Below are 21,988 nucleotides of genomic sequence, written 5' to 3' on the forward strand. Positions count from 1 at the left end.
ATCAAAAAGAAATACAATACATAATCATTTTTAAGACCCTATAAGGCAATCACATTACCCTTGTTATTTTTTTACGCTGGTAAGATCCGAAGTAAAACAGAAGTCTTCAACACAGAGAAAACAACTTAAAGAGTTATTTTACTCTTTTCAACTTTTAACCACCCTTCCTTTAAGCTATAACTTCCTGTCCTAAAATTATTCAAGGAGCTCTCCCAGGACTTTCTCTTTTACCAAATCGTCTATTAGCTTCTGGACCCAAAGCCTGACTCCACAAGTTTCAAGAGTCAACTTTCCAAAGTGAGGACACTAAGGAAATTTTTGAAACCACAACTGGGTAATAAAACAACATTAAAAGAATAGGCTAATACTTTATTTGATTTCTACAAGTAAAGACTTGGGATTTTTCTAAAGTAAAATAAAAATTCAATTTAAAAATTCTACTTTAAATCTTATTTAATAGCTATTTATAGTTTAAGGATCCAACAAGTATTACGTATAATATTATCAACCTGGTGTAAGCTCCCCAAAGGGAATGGAGAAGCAATATTAGTACAGCAATAAGAGTTCAAGACCAGGTTTTAGAATCAGAAAAACTTAGGTTCAAACTCTCCTTCCTTCTTTTTCAAGCTGTGTAATCCTGACTTCCCAAGCTTCATTTCCTCACCTGTGAAATGGAAATAATATCTACCCTATGAGGTTTTTTTTCTGAGTATTAAAAATGATAATAGATAATGTATAGAAAGCTTTAGATAAATGTTTGTTTTTAAAAGGGGGCAGGAAGAACTAACCTACCTATCTTTATATCTATTATAATACCTGGTTATTGGTCAGAAGAACAAATTAATGAGAACGGAAGCGAAAAATTACTGAATAAGCACAGTTTTACGGCACTTTTGCACTCATTTAATCCTTGACGATCAACAGAACACATCACAACCTAACTAGGGTGTATCTCTTCATTTTCCTAATTGCTAGTGGAAGCTGGTTCAATTTTAGGTTCAATTCTGACTCATTCAAAAACAGAAGTTTGAACTTGAGGAATAATAATCCATTATCACTATTTCCTCTTGTTCCTAATCAGCAGATATATCTATTTAAACCATAATGTTGTAGTATTAACAAAACGCAATTTATTAATTTTTGCCTCCTTGCCTCTCTTCCCTCTTAATTCCCTTTTACTCGCTTTGCCTACTCATCATCCCTCCCTCCCCCAACTCAAACTTTCCAGATGGACTACTGAAAATCACTTACTGACTACTGGAAGATGAAGCCTTTAGCAATTACTGGCCAACAGAATTTATTTTGCATCCACATACCCACATTGTTAACATAAGCATTTATTTATTCCTGTAACAAATATTTGAGATGGCTCTTCCTACAGGTAAAGTCCACTGCTTTGTGCACTAAACCATAATTCCTCAATTTTAATCCCACAGCCAGACAGCACTGAATGAAAATGTTTACATAATGTGGCCACAATTTTTCTTCTGAGCTGTCTAATCTCACTTCTCATATGTGCACAAGTCTTTTTAAGTCATAAACGACTGGACAAATAGGAAAAATTTTATCTTAACTACGGCTGGCATGTAGTATTTGGAAAGCTGGAGAATGACAGAATGAATCATATTGAAGAACAAACATAAACTGTCCCTAGAAAATGAATTAGAACTAATAAAGGAGTTAAGCAAGGTTGCAGGGATACAAGAACAATATATAAAAGTCAATTGTACTTCCATATACTAGCAATGAACAATCTGAAAATGAAATTAAGAAAACAATTCTATTTACAATAGCATTAAAAAATGCTTAGGAACAAATTAACAAACGAAGTGCAAAATATTTTCAGGGAAAGAAATTAAGTCCTTAAAAAATGAAAAGGTATCCCATGGTCATGGACTGAAAGACAATATTGTTAAGATGGCAATACTCCCCAAACTAATCTGTAGATTCAACATTATAGCTACCTACGCTGTAGAGATGAACAAGCTGATCCTAAAATTCACACGAAAATGCAAGAGATCCAGAATACTAAGACATTCTCCGGAAAAAAAACCAAGTTGGAGGACTCACATCTCCCATTTTCAAATCTTACTACAAAGCTGCAGTAATCAAGACAGTGTGGTACTGGCATAAGGTCAGACACATAAATCAATAGAATAAAATTCAGAGTCCAGAAATAAACTTATACTTACATTCAATTGACTTTTAACAAGGGTGCCAAGAGCATTCAGTGAGAAAAGAATAGTCTTTCAGCAAATGGTGATGGCACAACTGGATTGTCACATGTAGAAGAATGAAACTGAATCCCTACCTCAAATTATATGTAAAATATTAACCTGAAATAGATCAGAGACTTAAACGTAAGAGCTAAAACTAAACATAAGTGTAAATCTTCATGACCTCGGATTAAGCAATGGTTTGTTAAACATGATAGAAGCACAAGCAACTCAAGGAAAAAATTTATAAATCAAACATCAAAATTAAAAGCTTTTGTGCCTCAAAGGACACTATAAAGACAGTGAAAAACTGGGGCGGCAAGATGGCTCAGTTGGTTAGAGTGCGAGCTCTCCATGGGATGGTGGACTGGGTCCCCTGCAACTAAGATTGAAAATGGCAACTGGACTTGGAGCTGAACAGCGCTCTCCACAACTAGATTGAGGGACAGCGAATTGGAGCTAATGGGCCCTGGAGAAACACACTGTTCCCCAATATTCTCCAATAAAAATAAAAATAAAAAATAAAAAAAAGATTAGCATAAACATTTCTCCAAAGATAATATAAATGAGCAATAAACATAGGAAAAGATGCTCACTATTGTCAGTCATTAGGGAAATGCAAATCACAGTCCCAATGAGATACTGCACACCCACTAGGATGGCTACACTCTGTTGACAAGTATTGGTGCGGATGTGGAGAAACTATAAACCTCCAACATTGTCAGCGGAAATGTAAAAGTCATACACCCTCTTTGGAAAACAATCTGGCAGTTACTCAATACTCAAAAGAGTTGGACATAAGCACAGGACCTAAAAATTTCACTATGTATCTACCCAGAGGACCTGAAAACATGAAGCCCGCACAGATACCTGTACACAAATGTTTAGAGCAGCACTATTCATAATAGCCAAAGGGGGAAAACAACCCAAATGTCCATCAACTGACAAACGTTCGGTGCAATGAGGTATATCCATATAATGGAATATTAATTGGCTATAAAAAGGAATGAAATACTAATACATCTATGACACGGATGACCAAGTGACAGAAAACAGACACAAGAAGGCCACAATTGTATAATCCTACTTACGATTTTTTAAAAATCCATAGCACCACAAGGTAGATTAGTGGTTGCTAAGGGCTGGGGGGAGGGGGAAATGGGGAGTGATGGCTAATGGGCACGGGGTTCCTTCTCGGGGTGATGGAAATGTTCTGAACTAAACAGTGATGATGGTTGCACAACTCTGAGTACACTAAAAAACACTGAATTTTACCACTGTACACTTTAAGAGAGTGAATTTTATGGTCCGTGAAAATGTGAGGTATTTTTCAAACCTTTTCAAACTAGTTCAGATGAGTCACATAAGTTATCAGCAAACACTTGCTAAGACCCTGTTCCAGGCAAGACACTTACCAGGTACCACAAGCAGATCCTGCACTCAAAAAGTTTATAATCTGACTGGGAAGATAAATAATGTGAAAATGAAATAAAATAAACCACAGCTTGATATAAAAAAAGAACATGTGACATATAATTTATATAACTCCTGCACACAGGTATGTATTAGATGAGGATGAGAGCATATGAACTGGGGCAGGAACAAAGGGAGAAAGTATCAAAAACTTTAAAAAAAAACCACGCTAGGTGATTCTGATATGTTAACTTTCTCTCCATCACCAGCAAAAAAACACGTAAAATATTAACAGAAAGAAGGTATGATCTGCATAGATGGAGAAAAAAGGAGGTAAAGGTTTTGGTTAAAAAGTGTGAAGCAGGGAAATACGAGTTATACCAAAATATAGCAGATATATTTGTGTACACTGTATATGTACATACTGTCATATATAACAGTACAGTATCCCTTTGGAGGCATAATTAACTTTAGATATTTAGAGATGAGTTAAATCAAGCTTCTTGTATAGTTATTATTTGGGATTTCATTTGATCTGGGGTGTATAGTCAAGTTCCATCATGAAAAAGTACTTATATTTCAATACCAGATAAACTTGAGCTAATTTGATTACTTTTTATTTACTTATAAAATATCTTCCTTTGTAATAATTCATTATACATGGCACAAACTAGAAGATTTTCATTTAGAATATACTTGACAAGGATATCTTTTTCATCAAATCACAATTAGAAAGGTAACTGTCAACTAATAATAAATATTTGCTGAGGACTTATTCTAAGTGTACAGCATACTTCTAAGCATTTTACATGTTACTCTTAAGCAGTGTGTATCCAACATAAACAAGATAACGCAATTTGACTTTTGAAAACTTTTTAAACATAAGCCACCCTTAGGAACTTATCAGTCAGTTCTTAATTTTCTATTTTATTCTAAGTATTGTTACTAATTTGTTTTTGACTATTTTTAGTTCAATTTTCTAACCAATTCTTTTGCTGAATTCATTTATAGTATCTGCTACTCTAACTTCTTTCCTCAATTCTACTATGGTCCTCTAGGTATCCAGCAACTCCCCTCCATTCTTCAGAACTCAACATGTCTCTACAGTCTATCTCTATTTTTAATTCTAATTCACTAATAACTCTGCTTGCCATGGTTCCCTGCTCCTTTGTGCCTCACATGTTTTTATGGAATTAAAACAAACAGAGGGATCTTTTAGGCAGTCATGTAAAATTTGGGAGGGAGGTTAAAAAAAAGTCCTAGCATTGAATGCCTAGAATTCATTGCTGAGCACATAGTAGTCATTCAATTAACTCTTGTGGAATGATTTAAAAGCCTAAAAACTTAGCTAAAATAGAAACTTATAATCTTACCTTACATCTCTAGAAAAGGATTATAGTTTGAAAAAATTTCCTAGGTGATTATGATGTGCCTCTAACAACAACAACAAAAAAAAACCTAAACAAAAAAATACTGTACACTGATCCTAGGAAAGCACTATTTTTCATTTTGACATTATGATACCTGATCAGTTTTGATAAATCAGTTTGATTCCTTTATAATTATTTGCACATGTAATACTTTTGAAAACTACTGCCATTTTTAATTTAATTATTCCAAAAGTAGATCTTTATTTATATTTGTAAAGATAATCCCCTCAAAGTAACACAGTTCTCACTAAAAGATCTCATTATATTTATGGATTTAGTATAAAACTAACTAGAGAAGCAGTCTTTAGATGAAGCAAAATAAACATATACGTTGGGAAAGGCCAAGGAAAAGCCTGTACAATAGAAACAAGAACATTCATGTTGTTACTCTAAGTTCACGGTAATATTGTCAATATACTGGAAAATAAAGCATCAAGAAAAAAAACGATATTATCTTCTGGTCATTTATATTAAGATTTTTGTTTTTAAACTCAAAATATCTATTATCCTACCTTTAACCCTGATTTAAGACTGGAGAGATCTTCCAGGTCAGTCTTAACAGAAACTTTCAAATAACCATTAGTATTTGATCGAGCCACTAAATTTTCCAACATCCATTCCATTCAAGATGGGAAAAGTGTTACAGTGTTCAGTAGACTGTATTCTTACTCCGAGGCAGCCAAAAGTCATTTAACTTATGTTGGCTTTAAAAGCTATGTGCTAATTCTAATTTGTATATCGATACCAGAACTATAATAATGAATTGAATAATATCTTGGACAGTCTCAGTTGAGGTAGTAAAGGAATCCTGGGTTTTCAACATGGTTTTAAACTTAAATTTTATATATCCTTTTAAAAAGTCTGCATAGATTTAAAAATGTCTTCCTCATGAAAATAATCCTCTAAGAGACCAATTCATCACCATGTGCTTTGTCAAAGAAAAGCCTGTCTTCTGAGCTCCAAGAACCTGAAGTATTCCAACTCCTATACCCACCGCGCACCTGAATGTCTCAACGGTCAGTTAAACCTGACATGCCAAAAACTGTAGTATACTAGCCTCTCCCTCCCACCCTTTTTCCACATCCCCACTGTCCTATTCTTATAACCTTCTCCTATATTCCTAATCGTAATGAACGGAACTTCCATACCCCAAGGCCCACAAGTATGAAACTAGAGAATCAAAAATGCATCCTTGACTATTTTCATTCTCCATTATCCAATCTACCTACATACAAACACCAAGCTGTACCCAGGTGAATTCCTTACTACTTGTTACGGGCTGTCTCCTCCATGTACACAGTCTTGAGCTGCTCATCAATTCCTAAATGGTCTCCCTAGTCAACCTTCTGCCTACTATCTCATCTATATTGCCGCCAAAAAATATTTTTCAAATACAAAATATACTTCATTACTAAATAATTTCTTGATTTCCCAATGCCTTTAAAATAACATGCAGAATTCTTAAAGGCATACATATTCCTTCATAATCTGAACGTTGCCCCTCTCTGTGGCTTCAAATCTTTTTGGTACACTCCTTTTCCAGCCCCATGTTCCCATAACTTAAATATCTACACTTTCCAATATCAAACTATTGCCCCAGGCTCCCAAGTCTAATTAACTTAGTTTACATACTACCTTTAGTCTAAATGAGGTGAGCCCCTTAGGTGTTCCTACTGTACCCTCTCTGTTAATCTTGGTAATGTAACATAATCTTTGTTTATCTGTCTATATTAGACTGTTAAGATCCTTGAAGACAAGGCCAGAGTCTTTTATCAGGCCATCTCTACTGCCTTACAGTTCCTGAAACACAGGAAACACTCAATGTCTGATGAACAAGACACTGAACATGAGATTATGGCCATGTCCATAACACGCCAGATGTTTCACATTTCAAATACTGGAGTGCCAAAAAAAATGTATACAAGTGGACATTTTGGTCAATGTTGCTCAAGCAGTAATTCGCCGTAATCAGAAATGTCTGGACGCTGATGGGAACCCCTCTGAGCACCTGTTGTAGTTGCAGAAGTCAAACTGAGTTGTGTTCATCTTTTGTTTTCGGTATATATTGAGTATTACAATATTAATAGTTTTTTCCTTTCTTAAAATGTGTATACACTTTTTGGCACCCTCTGTATAAAGACTAAGTAATAACATCTACATAAAACTTGACTTCTTTAGTATGTTCCAATCTAGAATCCACTTATCACTTTTTCTTCCTGCAGTCTGATGATTCCTCAACTATAGTTATATCTCTAGGAACCTACTTCCTTCTTTCATTTATCTAAAACATTTTTTCCTACTTTATTTATTTTTTTTTGCTAGTCCATAAAAATCCTAAAACGAAAGAACCACTGAGAACCCCTTCAGTTTACAGTTTAAAGAAATGGGCTTTTAATAACTGGCCTAAATCTCACTTGGCTAATAGCTAGTTTAGATCAGACTGTTTGCTAATTTCACTATATAGTACTCCAAATAATATACTCAGTTATAAAAGCTCATAATTTTTATCAGGAAGTTCAAATATACATTGAAAAGAGATCACAGAAACAAGTAGGGAAGAAGAGCATTTAAATGACCGAAGAATAATCTTACTAGAAAATGTCCATCTATAAGACATGAAATAAAAATTATGGAAGGATAAAACTATTTTTTAAAATACATATTAAGAGCCATAAAAATGTTCAAACCTTTTGGCCCAACTTCCAATTATGGGATTCTACTCAAAGTGAGTAAAGCCCCAAAAGGTTTATATATATATATATATATATATATATATATATAGATATAGATATAGATATATATCTATAGATGTAGATATATAGATATATATCTATATATATATATATATCTTTTTATATGTAAAGATGCTCTGCTGTCTCATTTTAATACAGAAAAAAGTGAAAACAAATAAAATGTCCAACAGTAGGATGACTAAGAAAATTATGGTTCATCCACTGACAAAATATTGGGTAACATCTTAAATAATTATGAACACTCCGCAGGGAAATCTTTACAATACTACCCTAAGAGAAAACAGGATCATGTATGTGTATTTATACCATAAATACATATTTATCCATAATTACATCCATATAATTATTTTTATTTGCAGCATTATTTACAATAGCCAAGATATCTGGTTGTCCCTCAATGGATGAATGGACAAAGAAGTGGTACATATACCCAATAGAATATTACTCAGCCACAAAGAAAGAAAAAGAAAGACAAGAAAAAAGAAAAAAAAAGAAAAGGAATCTTGCCATGTGAAACATGGATGGACCTAGAGGGTATTATGATGAGTCAGACAGAGGAAGTCAAACGCCATACGATTTCACTTATTGTGGAATCTAAAGAGCAAAAAACCAGACAAACAGAAACAAACTCATAGATAGAGAGAACATTTTGATGTTTGCCAGCTGGGGGGTATGGGGTGGGTGAAAAGGGGGACAAGATTAAGTATAAATTGGTAGTTACAAAATAGTCATGGGGATGTAAAGTACAGCATAAGGAATATTGTCAATAATATCATAGTAACTATGTATGGTGTTAGATGGATAGTAGATTTATAGGGCTGATCACCTCATAATTTACATAAATGTTTAATGACTATGTTGTATACCTGAAACGAATATAATAGTGTATGTTAACTCTAATTGAAAAATAAATCTGAAAAATAAAACAACTAAAAATAGTTTTATTGAAAACCTAGTAGGAAAAACATAAATGAGTTTATAGATAATTTTCCCATTTTCCAAATAGCATGTAGTCTTTTTCCACATTTTATAATTGAAAAAAATAAATAAGAGAAGTCTTTAACTTTGAGGTTCTTAAAAAATTTTAAGTTCTCAATTATACAACTAAGCCTTACTTAACACACCAGAAAACTTTAAGTAGTTTTGGTTTCCAAGGAAACTAAGGGAGTATAGAGTTGCTGAACTATGAACTTTTACAAAGAACACTAAAATTCTGGTGGTTATCTTCTAGTTGAAACATCACAATCAATAAAACCATGATAATTAGTGCAAGTGGAAACATGATTCAACAGCCAGGTAAAATATTAGAACAGTCACTAACTTATAAATTGTGACTCATTTTTAATTCAAATTTTTAGGCCCCCTCATCTGAAAACTGAGGACATGTGATGGCACTATTACATACACTACAAACCACAAATAACTGGAAAAGATTGAAGACTAATACCTCTCTCCCTTTCCCACCAACACTGTCCAATTCCTAATATGCGTATCTGGATTATGTAGGTCACCTTAGCCCTGAGCCTGCGAATTTGTTTTGTCGTTTAGCTGTGAGTGGAAGCCCAGAGGTAATACCTGAAATCAGAAGCAGCCGGAGTGGAAACAGAAGAGTATGAAGACTTCTAAACACTTCTGTATAGAGATCTTTCTCTTACCCAGGTAAGCAAACCTAGCAGTCCAAATTCAAGTGATTAACTAAATTACTACACCAATTCTTTCCTTAAATGCTGTCCTACCTTTCCTGCGCTTTGTGTTTTCTTCCATCAAACTTGCTCAATACTTAGCAAGCCCCACCCATTTTCTGTCACTCCAATTAGTCCTATATCCCAAACTGAAATACAATTCAAATTCATTTATTCGTGTATGTTGAGTGCTACTATATGCAAATCACCATAGAGACTCAGTAAACAAACAGGGTTCTCCCATCAGCTTTTGTAAACTGCCTCTGGATTGGTCCCGTTTTCTCAAAAAAACATGGTAATTTGCACTAGGGCAAAATACAGCACCTATTATTTCTTTAGTTATATACTCTAGATAGAGTGAAGAAAATGTTTACTTTGTTTTTCAAGATAGCATCACATTTTAAAATGCCCTTCACAAAAGAGACATTCATGTTATTTAAACCAATAATTCTAAGCAGACCCTTTTGTTCAAACTGGGGAGTGCAGGGGATAGCTTCTTATTCTAAGGAAGAAACACTGTAAGGTTATACAAAGCCATGAGCAATAACCTCCAAACGGACAAACAAGTAATACATATCTGACTCTTGCCATTAAAAGCATATACAGAGGCTGCCAAAAAAAAAATGTATATACATTTTAAGAAAGGAACTGTATTAAAACTGTAATACTCAATATATACCGATAACAAAAGATGACTACACGTCATGTGTATACATGTTTTTGGCACCCCCGGTACATGCCTAGCAACTGAATGGTATCATATTCCACTCCTTTTGTTTCTTTAGTTGTCTGTTAGCTGCAAGAAAAATGAAAGTTATTGAAGCAAATTTGTTTCCACGGTCAATTAAAAAGCCCTTCCTTTAACTTTCCCCTCCTACATTCCCATTTTCTTCTCAACTCAGACTCTCCTCCTGAACATATAAACACAGTATTGAAATGAATGTACATATCCATGAAATGTAGTACTCTAAAAGTAGGTATGGAAAGATAAAAGCTAAGTTCAAACTGTTCTACTTGATATACCAGTCAGTAAGTCAAAAACCTAGATTTTAGACATAAAGGAAATGTATACAGAAGACAGTCACATTTAGGCTATAAAGCATGAACGTTACTGAAGATTCTAGTTTAATTTTAAATCCCAGAGCCAAAGTATATGAGTAAAAAATATACTAACACTAAATACATCTTTCACAATCACTTCTAAATCTTTCTGAAAATGCTACAAATTATTCCATCTGACAAACTGTATGTACATGCCCACTTTCAGAATGAAAACAGTAGAGGGATGGATGGATTCAGTGATTTCCAAGGAGGCGCTACGAATGTCAGAACTGGGTGAACACATGGACTGGAAGTAAAGGAGAAGTCAAACATTATCACCAAGTTTCTAGTTTAGGCTATTAAGCTGCTGGTGGAAACAATAACCTACTTTACATAGATGTAAGTTTGGGGTGAAAAGGGGGTAAGAGTAGGGAAGAAATGAAGGACGAGTTCAGTTTTATATACTTTTGAATTTGTAGTATTTATGGGACATCAGGAGGTGCTTGGCAGACAGCTGGATCTGTCTCAGAAGAGAAATATATTCTGGAGATAGATTTGTGAGTCATCAGCACATAGAGAGTAAGCATGTAAAAAGCCATGCGAATAGATGAGATCAATAGGAAGAGAGAATAGAACCAAGGCTGAAAAACCACCTCGGGAATACCAATATTTAAGGGGTGGGCAAAAGAGGAAGAACTAGCAAGAGTCTATAAAAATGAGAAGCCAAATACAAGAGGAAGAACATAAAAGAGACTGATATCCCTGAACCCAAGGGAATGGGGGGGAAAAGGAGGGTGTGGTCAAATCTAACCACCATAAAATGTCCCAACCTGCTTAGAGAAGCACCACTTCTCTAACTTTAAACATTAGAAGAGCGGCAATGACTGTTCACTATAATCTATGTTCAATACGTGTAAACAACAAACTTTAAACTTAAAGCAAAATGTAAATACAATATTCTTCAGTTATTATTGTACCATCCCTCATTTCTTGTTCCAGTTTCTAAGTGCTGTTTGTTCAAAAATACATGATACTACCTATTTTAATTATGATGAAAAAGAGGGCAATGTTAGTTTACCTGCTTTGTAGAGCATCTAACCTAACAGAATTAATATAAATAAATGCGACTTAATGTCAATACATGATTTTTGAAGGGGTAAATATGGGCAAGTAAAATTATGTCCAAAAATAAAGCAGCTACAAGATCTGAGAGAAATAGCTAAGGCTATTCAAAGTATTTTTGACATAGTACCACAATTAAATGAGTATATTAAATTCAATTTCGAAATTCAGTCATAAACAAACCACTAATATATGTAACAACATGGATGAATCTCAAAAGCTTTGTACTAAGTGAATAAAATCCAACACAGAAGGCTACATACTGTATCATTCCATCTATATGACATTCAACAAAATACTACTAGGCCCTGGTTGCCAAGGTCTAGAATAGGCGTAAGAAACAGATTACAAATGGACGTAAGGGAACTTTTGGAATTATCGTGTATCTTGGTGGTGGTGGTGGTTGCAACGCTATATATGTTTGTCGAAAGTCATCAAACTGTAAATCTAAAACAGTGAATTTTACTGTATAAATTGTACCTCAATAAGCCTTACTTAAATTAAAAACAAATTTAAGTCATATCACTATTTTGGTTGAATAGCATTTTCAATGTGCTATAATGTATTTCTCATTACAGTTAACTTATCTACATTGATATTATACGTAATACTGAAATTAGCCAACAAAATAAAACTATAATAGTTTTAAGCTTAAAATAAGAAAGTAGATACCTTCCCTCTTGCAATAAACCCCAGTATCTTACTCCCAATTCTATTGTCCAAGGGATCAAAAGAAAAACCCTTCCTGGTACTTGTCGATCCTCACCAACTGCTAAAGAAGGAACTCTGTTTTAAACTTTTCTTTGATTTGGTTTTATACACAAGTTATGGTATTGTTAGGGATGTATGTTAATAAAATGTTCTTACCCAAAAAGAAGCCTCAAGGACATAACCTACAACCAAGAAAATGCTATTTTGAAATTAACATAAAAACATACTTGCCACTCACGCTAACCTTCGATTTAGAAATGTATCTTAAAGAAATATCATGTAGCTCAACTCTAATTAATCAGTTTCAGCAAAAATGTACTGAACACCTACAACACAGGACAAGCACTGTGACAGCGTTAGGGGCATAAAGATGAAAATAACAGTCTCCTTGCCCTCACAGAGTTGCTGGTTTAGTATGGCTAACAGACCTAACAGACACAGGAACAAACCATTTTATCAAGAGATACAAGTAACACACGGACAAACACTATGAAATAGAATGACCAGAGAAACTTTCACCAAAAAAAGGGCCATGCTTTCTCGTTTTCTCCTTAAAAAAAAATTTCTGGTGCTTGACTCAACATTTTGAAAAGTAACACGTCTACAGAAGAAAGCAAAAATGCTACACACGTATACATTTTAACAGTTAACATCAATGCTTTTTCACCAGCAACATTTTGAACTAATGAAGATCTCAGAATTTGAGGCCTTTGAAACTGCTCTAGGTCTCATCAAGGAAAGTAGAATTTATTGGGAAAAATCTATGTATAAGCGGATCTGCACAGTCCAAACCATGCTGTTCAAGGGTCAACTGTAACACATTACAGGCCCATCCACATGAACCACAGCACCTATATTCACCACGCTATGTAAACATTTGCTTATGAGGAAATTGGATGAACGGTGACAGGTAAAAGAAGAGATACACAGGGAAAGGGAAAAAGAAAAGAGTAAAAAGACTAGTAGAGTTAAATAAAAAGCATATATCATACATGTCTTTCAAGATAACCTCAAGGTAGGTTATGGCATAAATACTAGATTCTTAATTCTTTTCTCCAAGTGTAAAGAATGTTAACAGTAGCTTTTAGGCCATTTCAACTTTCAACCTTAAGAGTTGTTTGTCAGGCACAGGCAGAACCATGAAGGAAAAAACATTATGTCATGTGCATCAATTTTTAAAGAATAGAATTAAAGAAAAGGGGAAGTTAAGGCCAATTTACACCCATGTAAAATTTCCACTTGGTCATTACCATGGAAAAGCTAAATTATTATACATATAGCCTATACACAGATGGTTAATTTCTTTAGGTGGAAACTGGCAATCCTATCAGATAAAGACAACTAAAAGAGGTTTTAAATCCTGAAAGGGTTGCCAAGTAGCAGTGCTGAGAACTCTGTGATGTATTTCCTTGCTGGGATTAATTTCAAGGACATTTTTGTTTTGCAAACAAAAAAATTAAATATAGTCACAAAGATTAATATTTTTGGAGTAAACTATTGAGTTTTAATAACTCATTAGTGTTTCTAGCACTGTTAGTCTTTAAGGAATCTAGAATAACTATTTTTAAAAAACAGTACTTATACCAAAACAAGAGTCATTTCATTGATACATTTCATCGGCACAAGACTGAAGGATTAAGAAGTATAAGTGACCCAAATATGTTAACTCTAACAAAAAGAAATCCAAATTTATGTCACAGCTTCTGAATTTCTCAGAAGATGTAAAGTACATTAAAAAAATTCATTATATAAATGTTGTTAATTCCACGTTTTTGCATACTGAAAAATTTTCTTTTTTGTCAAAGAGCAAATATACACAAAATAAAACTTTAAGAATTTGGTATATTCGTGTTAAATGATATGTTACACACATGTAAGATGGAAAAACAATTTACCTACATAAATTATGTTTTAAAGTTTAATGTATTTTGGGGAATATTTTTTAATGCTTAATATTTTTACAAAAAACAATTCAAGAATCACATTATGAAAATTAAATGGTTTTTCCACATTTTCAAAAGCTATCTATTCCACAGATACCTCACATATATATTTAAAAATCAATATCCTATTTAAATGATTACATATACAAACATTTTGCATATTATATACATGGTGTAAAGTAACAAGTCAATTTTTAAAAAGACTGCAATCAAATAATGTATCGGCTATAACTGACCAAAACATTTTAGAATTCCTCTTTTTAAATTATCTTCAGGATCTTGTTATAAACTACACAAGAAAAAGTCTCACTACTCTATAACCAAGCCCAAACTTTTTATAAAATATGTAATACAAACCTTAAAGAGGCAGAGTGATAGAAAGGGAAGAATGAAAGTTTTAGAATCAGAAATATTTGGGTTGGAATCAGTTCTAACACGTGCTAGCTTTGCCACCCTGGACAAGTTTCTTAAACACAGTGAGCCTCAATTTCCTTGTCCGTAAGACGAGAATACTGTCACTAACCTTATTGGTTAGTTGGGTGATTCAAATCACGATACACAGTATAGTGGTTAAAACTGATGTGGTAAAGCATGAACTCTGGAGTCCCTTCTCCACTTTCTTCCACTTGTTAGCTGTGTGACCTTGGGCTGGTCACTTAATTATTTAATACCTAAATTTTATCAAATGTCTCAGATTAATAAATACAACGAAACTCATATTATACCTTGAAAAGCTGAGACAATCCATATAAAGAAAGCCCCTGGCACAGTTTCTGGCACATAGAAATTACTCAATAATATTACATATTACAAATGTAAAGCACTCAATACAGAGCCTGACACAAAAAAGATCTTACAAAATTTTAGTTTCCATAAACTAAGTTCTAAATTACTTTTTAGTCTCTCTAAAATTCAAATTCACCTCTGAAGATAAAGATTTATCTTTAAGGATAAGAAAAAGACTATTTCAAAGGCTCTAAAGGTATTTGCTAAAGGACTCATAAGGTTGTATGTAATAGCAACAGGTCTGGAATAAGTGTACAACTTCCTAAGTTGGCGACTTTGAAAGGATCAACATTCTTTGGCTATATAAATACTGAATTTAAAAAAATCACCAGTCATACTAATGTATAGATTCATCTACCCTACTACAACTGGTCATAAACATCTATCTGAATGAAATCACTTTCTAAAGAGAAATTTTCCCTTTCTAAAAATAGATGCTTTGACAATTTCAATATTAAAAAACCCTACAAGTAAAAAAAAAAAAGTCACAGATTGCTTAACAACTCAAATTTAAAATATAAGATAGTAAAAATCTGACGATTTCAAATCTTTATATATACATCCTATTATGATATATATAGGATATAGATATATACACACACCCACACTCATACATATATATATAAATTACAGTCTGAATTCTATTTTGGTTCTTTGCCTGAAGTAAACAATTTCCTTGACTACATGACTTGAAAATATTCAATAAACTGAGCAACCAAAGGATAATATTAAGATTTTACTAAACTAGAAATGTGGAACCCTAAATCCTTAAGAACAAATGTAAATCAGATTGAACATTTACTAATTATAAGACAATGAGCAATTTTCTAACCTTTCCAGCCATAGTTTCTTCATCTGTAAACTGTGGATGGTATGTTTCTATTTCATGAGCTTAAGAAGAATTAAATAAGATAATATTACGGGGGATATATTTAACACTACTCTGGACAAAAAAAAAGCCCTCAAAATCTTATCTAGCTGGCAATGCTGTATCACAAAATAATGTCTCCAAATATCACTTTGGGAATTGAAAGGAATATGCCTTAAAACATAATTCTGAATTCATTAAACCTGACTCCAGATTTATACCAAATATAAGAAAAATATCTAAAATAATTTTTATTACTTGACTTACATGAACAAAAAAGTCTGAGCACATAAAATACCCTTTAAAATTAAAAGGATGGCCTTAAACAGAAATGGTACTTAAAATTGCTTTTAAATCAACTAGAAACACTAAAATTCCACTATTTTTAAAAAATAGTATAAAACTCTCAGGAGTCATTTATTGTTTATAGAAATATAGTTAGTTCTATATTTCTTAGGAAGGACATATGTAAATAAACTCGATCCTTCAAATACTATATATATATATCACTATATATATCACTATATATATATATCACTATATGTATATATATATATATATATATATATATATATATATAATATTGAAACAGGATTATAGCTTTGCTCATAATACTTTTGAAATGTAAGGATTTCTAATGTAAGAGTACTAGTTCCATACCAGGAAAATACAAACAAGAGACAGGTATCATGTCTCTAAAAGAAGAGGGAAAAGCCCCTTGGACTCAGACAATTAAAAAAGTCACAAATGGTATCAGTGTCAGCACTGAGCAATAGCTCCATGACCAGAGCTCAGACATTTCTTAAAGCAACATAATCCAATAAAAAAAAACTAGTTAAGAGTCAGGGAATCCCTTTTTCTCCCACTGACTCACTACATGAATCTACACCAATCACGTGGCCTCTGAGTGTCAAGTTTTTCATCAAAAAATGGAAATCATGCTGGTCACTTCTCTCACAGTGAAATGAGAATATTTATAAATGACCTCAGGTCACCTTGAAAAAGAACCGATATAAAATACAAAGAATAATGACAAATGACAATTGCTAAAAATAGAGATAACTCTGCTTAAAAAGCATATTTTTAAATGATTTTCAAAGGCTATATGTAAGACCATAAATTACCACCAAAGCCAACTTAGTACGTTCAGGATATTAAAATAAACACCTTCAAGTAAACAGTTAATTACCGAACTTCTATAAAGCTCCAAGTCAGTAATTTTTCTATTTATTTTATGGCAAATAAATGTGATAAACAAAACTGAAGTTACATGTCTATAAAAGGAATTTTTATTTACCTCAGTCTTCCCAATCACTTCATATAAAGCTGAAATCTTGTATTTAAAACTTCGGAATTACTTACAATCATGCTTTTCCTAATAAGCAATGAGGTGGGGAAAGTTAAATGAAATAATATGAAACTCAAACTCTTGAGTTTTTATTTACTCTTGCATTAATTTTTACACCCTATTTTGAGAGAGCAAAAGTACCACAACAGGGTATGTCAAAATATAATACAGACAGGTTCAAATATTTCCAGTATAGCACTTTGATGAAGGATTGGTATCAAAAAATTCAATATGAAATAGTTTAGGAAGCCTTAGAAAATACATGTTTGAGCTGGGTAGTCCAGCTCCAAATAAATTTTATGTTTGAATTGGTATAGCTTTGCTCATAATACTTTTGAAATTTATTAATGATTACTATGCAGAAAACCAAAACTACATTTACTACCATACTGAAAGCTTTCATTTCTTCTCCTCAAAGAGATTCTCAAATACACAGTCTTTCTTTCTTCAAATATAACTTTTTTCTTCTTAAAGGTGGACAGTATTATAATAATCCTTAGCAGAGGTTCAAAACGCTTTCAAATAACTTCAGTAAACAAATGTTGAACGGCTTTCAAAAGGAAGCATCCTATACACTCTTCTCAAAACATTAACAATTATTAAGTATTTAATATTCAACTTTAGTTTGATTTACTAGATTTTCATTATTTACCTTAAACCTGATTTCTTTTCAAGTAATTATTATAAATTACTGGTAACTGCAGACTCAAGAGAAACAATAAACCATAGTGTTGAAATTTCCTTTAGGTATATTACAAAATATTTCTCTAAATAATAAAATTAGCATTATAAGATTACTAGAACACTTAATAGTTGTCTCCTTTCACTGAATTAAAAGATAGTAATAATAACAATAATAATAATGGAAATACAAGAGTAGCCACTGGTCACTATCCTAACCAATACATGGGAAGTAGGACACACTACTCATAATCTCTAGGGAAACACAAATTATTTCTTCCAACTAAATTATCAAAAATTTAAAGTTCAAGCTTGGGTTTTATTTGAGTTTTACCATGTTTTCTCCTTTAAAAAATAACCTATTTAACCAGTTTGGACCAAACAAACAAAAAAATACTTTCAATCTACTTTAAAAAAAATGTTTATGCTATCTTAATAAAAGCTATCACACAACCTATATTACGTAGAGATTGCTAAATATGTAGAATTGAGAAAATACGATCTGATAAGAATTAATTCACTTTAATTTAATTCCAAAGTCACAAGGAAAAAAATCAGTCACATAAGCAGATACCTAACACACAGATCCAAACATCTGTATAAGAAAGCTCCCTTTAACTATAAAACTCTAAAAGTTGCTCCTGTTGATGAAAACTAAGCAAGCAGAACTCCTCTTTCCATTGCCTTTAACAGAAATATGTTCATCCCTTGACATGTCTCTATTTTATTTACATAAAAGTTGTAAAGCCCTTATCTGCCTCCCCAAACACCCAGCACTCTGCTTAAGATGTGAAGTGTTTTTTCCCTTCTGTATTCTCTCCCCCCAGCAGGCCCCCATTCACATGCCCCCCACCCAGTGTAGGCCTGAGGCCCTGTAGCAAACAGTGTCTAACAGGAGCAGGCAGCACAAAGACAGGAATGGGAGATTAGTGGGAGGGAGGGAGGCCGGGATTGGGGCTCAGCAGGAGCTTCAGGCTTTTTAAAATTCAAACTGCTCCCTGACCAATACAAATCACGGACACGCTACTGACTACTACACGGATTTATAGCATTAAAAACATGCCCAGTACGTGACAGCTATATTAACTTCACTCTTTTTCACATTTCTCTATACGTTTGCAGTAAATGTGGAACAATTTATTGTGAGCAGACTGCTAAACTCAAAAATAACCTTCAAAAAAGTTACTTATTCTACAGCGACAATAACAATTTAATGAGAAAAAATTCGAACCAACGTTAACACCCACTAGTAAAACAAGGGACTTTGTTGACCAGTGTTGCTTCATGTTAACCAATGAAAAGTTTCCCTCCAGTGAATATGAAACAAAGTATCAAAATAGTCTAACCCAGGTACACCTATTTTCCTATGCAATTTGTGTGGCTTAACACTTTTCAATTGGTTGTTTTTCCCTTACACCGATCTAGTTATCAACGCTTCCACAAACAGGCTCTAAACACCTAACTTACACATGCACTGGAATGCATGATACAACTGGCATTTTTCTCCAGCATTTACAGATACATTTGACCTATTAAGATGACACCTCTCTCATTACACAGTCAAACATCATGGGCACAAACAGCCAATGACAATCCTGGGACCTCAAGAAGATCTGCCCTGACATGAAAGGATGGCACCTTGTACATTTTTTTTTAACCTCCCAGGGATTGTTAAGCATAACTTAATTTGTATATTTTTAAAGAACATTGGTTCTACCTGTACCTCAGCACAACTCTCAGAACATCTGAAATCCCTTGCAATGCTTCTAACACGTTTGGATCAGGAAGTACCCGAGTATTTCACGCAGAGCCGTTTAAAACTGTTCTTATATAACACGCACACACGTAAAAGTGGCAGGGGAAACCTGTCAAGTCCTTTAGACCTGTCTTTGAATAAAAAGCCCATGGGCAACACACTGTCAAAGCACAACAGGAAAGCTGTCTGGGGAGGGGGCACATGCGGGGTCTAGCGCCCTGTGGTTTTCTGGATTCAATCATTCATGTGGGGACGACGTCGTTCTTTCAGGAAGAAAATGAGTCTTTATTTAAACTTTCCAACGCCCAAACAAGTTTTCCACAGGGACAGAATTACCACTGGATCCGCGTCTGAGTATTTACATTTGTCTCACTAACTGAAACTACTTCCTCCCTTCATGGGGTCACCGGGGGAAGAAGGGGGGTTGTTTGTTTCACTGGGACGTTCCCCACTCTCGGACCGGGAAAGTTGTAAATATGGGGACGAGCAGGGCACCTTGGCTGTTAGTGGTATTGTTTCCGCCTCCTCGCCAGCTCCGGCTCGTCTCCCGGGCGGGCGAGGCCTGTCACCGAGCAGCAGTAGCTCCGCTCAGCCCGGAGCTCTCCTAATCCCCGAGCTCAAGTAGATTCCGCTGGCCCGCGGCCTGCACTCTCCGCCGGGCCTACGCCTCCCCGGCCGCCCGGCAGGAGCCCGGTCCCCGCCACCGCAGCCGGCCGGGAGACGGTACAAAACCACCGCCACCCAGGGCGGCTGCCACCGGGGAGAAGCGAACTCTCGACTCGCCCGCGGAGGAGACCTGGGGCCGCCAAGGAAACGGCGGGGAGGGGAGCGAGGAGGAGAGACGCTGAGGACCTGGCGCCGCCGCCGCCGCCGCCGCCGCCGCCGAAATAAAGAGCAGGAATTTACCTGGGCGAATCGGCGTCTGAATCCGAGGGGAGGCCGAGGCCGCGGTGGCGAGAGACTATAATCCGGGCCGGGAGGGGGGGTGGCTACGGCTCCTCTTCCGTCTCCTCAGTGCGGGGAACATGTAGAGCCGGGGGGAGACCAGCCGAGAAGACAAATCGCGGCTTCTTCTTCCTCCTCCTCCTCCTTCTCCCACATAGAAACACTCACAAACACCCGGCCAGGGGCCCGAGCTACCGGGGGGGCATCGCCGCCGGCCCGGGAACCAATCCTCCAGTCGGCGGGGGCGTCCCTCCCTGCGGCTTGCTGGTGTCGGGTGAGTCGGTACCGACGGAGGGAGGGGGGGGAGGGCGGGGGGGGAAGGAGCCCTGTGTGTGTCTCTCTCTCGTTCCGTCTCTCCCTCTCAGAACAAAATGCCGACCGGAAGTGCAGCTGCAGGAATGACTCCCTCCGCCGGCGCCAAACACTAACAACCACCCCCTCTTCCCCACTCCACTTCCGCCACCGCCGCCGCCGCCGCCGCCGCCGCCGCCGCTGCCGCTGCCGCCGCCGCCACTTAGGCTCGCGTCGCCGGCCGAGCCGCAGCGCGCCGCGCCGCTCGGCACCCGGGGGCCCGCAGGGGCCGCCAGCGAGGCGGCGGCCGTGGCGGCGGCGGCGGCGGCCCTCCTCCGCGCCCTCCTCCTCCTCTGGGCGGCGGCGGATGTGGCCTTTTATTGTCGGTCCCGCGGAGCGGCGTTTTCGCTGCGGCACGGCAGAGCCAGCTCCCCCCGGTCTGTGACTTTCCTGGAGGCCGCCCGGAACGAGGCCCGGATCTGATGGTGGTCGTGTGCGTGGCGGGGCGCCCCGGCCGGGACCCGCTCGCGGGCTGCGCTCGCGGCCGCAGCTGGTCGGCGTGAGCTTTAGGGAGGTGAGCGCGAGGCGGCCGCGTCGAGGACGCCGGCGATGCGACGGCGACGGTGCATTTTTTTAAACGGTGTCCCTGCAGCCTGGTGGATGGATGCATCGTGCGCCTCTCCTGTGGAGAGGCCGGACTTGACGCCCTTCTTTGCATTTTTTTTTTTCTGCGGAGTCAGAACGCAGCCCTTGGAGGCGAAGAAGATTCTCAGCTGGATTGACTTGGAATCGTTTTTTTGTGATGCATTTATTTCTGGAAATATTTGGTGTTTTCTGATCGTGCTTTTTGTCGGCGGTGATTTGGGTTCTTCCCTCCCTGTCGGGATACAGACCTGTAGGCGACGCTGTTGGGGCGGGAGCCGGCCCGCAGCGGGCCCCGCGCTAGGTGTGCGTGCAGCGGAGCGCGCCGGCCGAGCCACCCGCCCCGGCCCCGGCCACCGG

The 21,988-nt window shown here is 36.4% G+C and overlaps 1 protein-coding gene across 2 annotated transcripts in view; it reads right to left on the minus strand.

The window, feature by feature from the left end:
* NIPBL (NIPBL cohesin loading factor) overlaps positions 1-21,193 on the minus strand; it is a 186,638-nt gene extending 165,445 nt beyond the window's left edge. Inside the window, exon 1 of one of the 2 annotated variants that reach the window (XM_081054409.1) lies at positions 20,657-21,193. The gene's annotated coding sequence lies outside the window, so the exon portion shown is untranslated. The remainder of the gene's footprint in view (positions 1-20,656) is intronic. The other variant, XM_081054410.1, reaches the window with a different exon arrangement.
* Positions 21,194-21,988: the final 795 nt, after the last annotated feature.

Source organism: Rhinolophus hipposideros (assembly GCF_964194185.1).
Source record: "Rhinolophus hipposideros genome assembly, chromosome: 7".
In the NCBI taxonomy this organism is placed as follows: Eukaryota; Metazoa; Chordata; class Mammalia; order Chiroptera; family Rhinolophidae; genus Rhinolophus; species Rhinolophus hipposideros.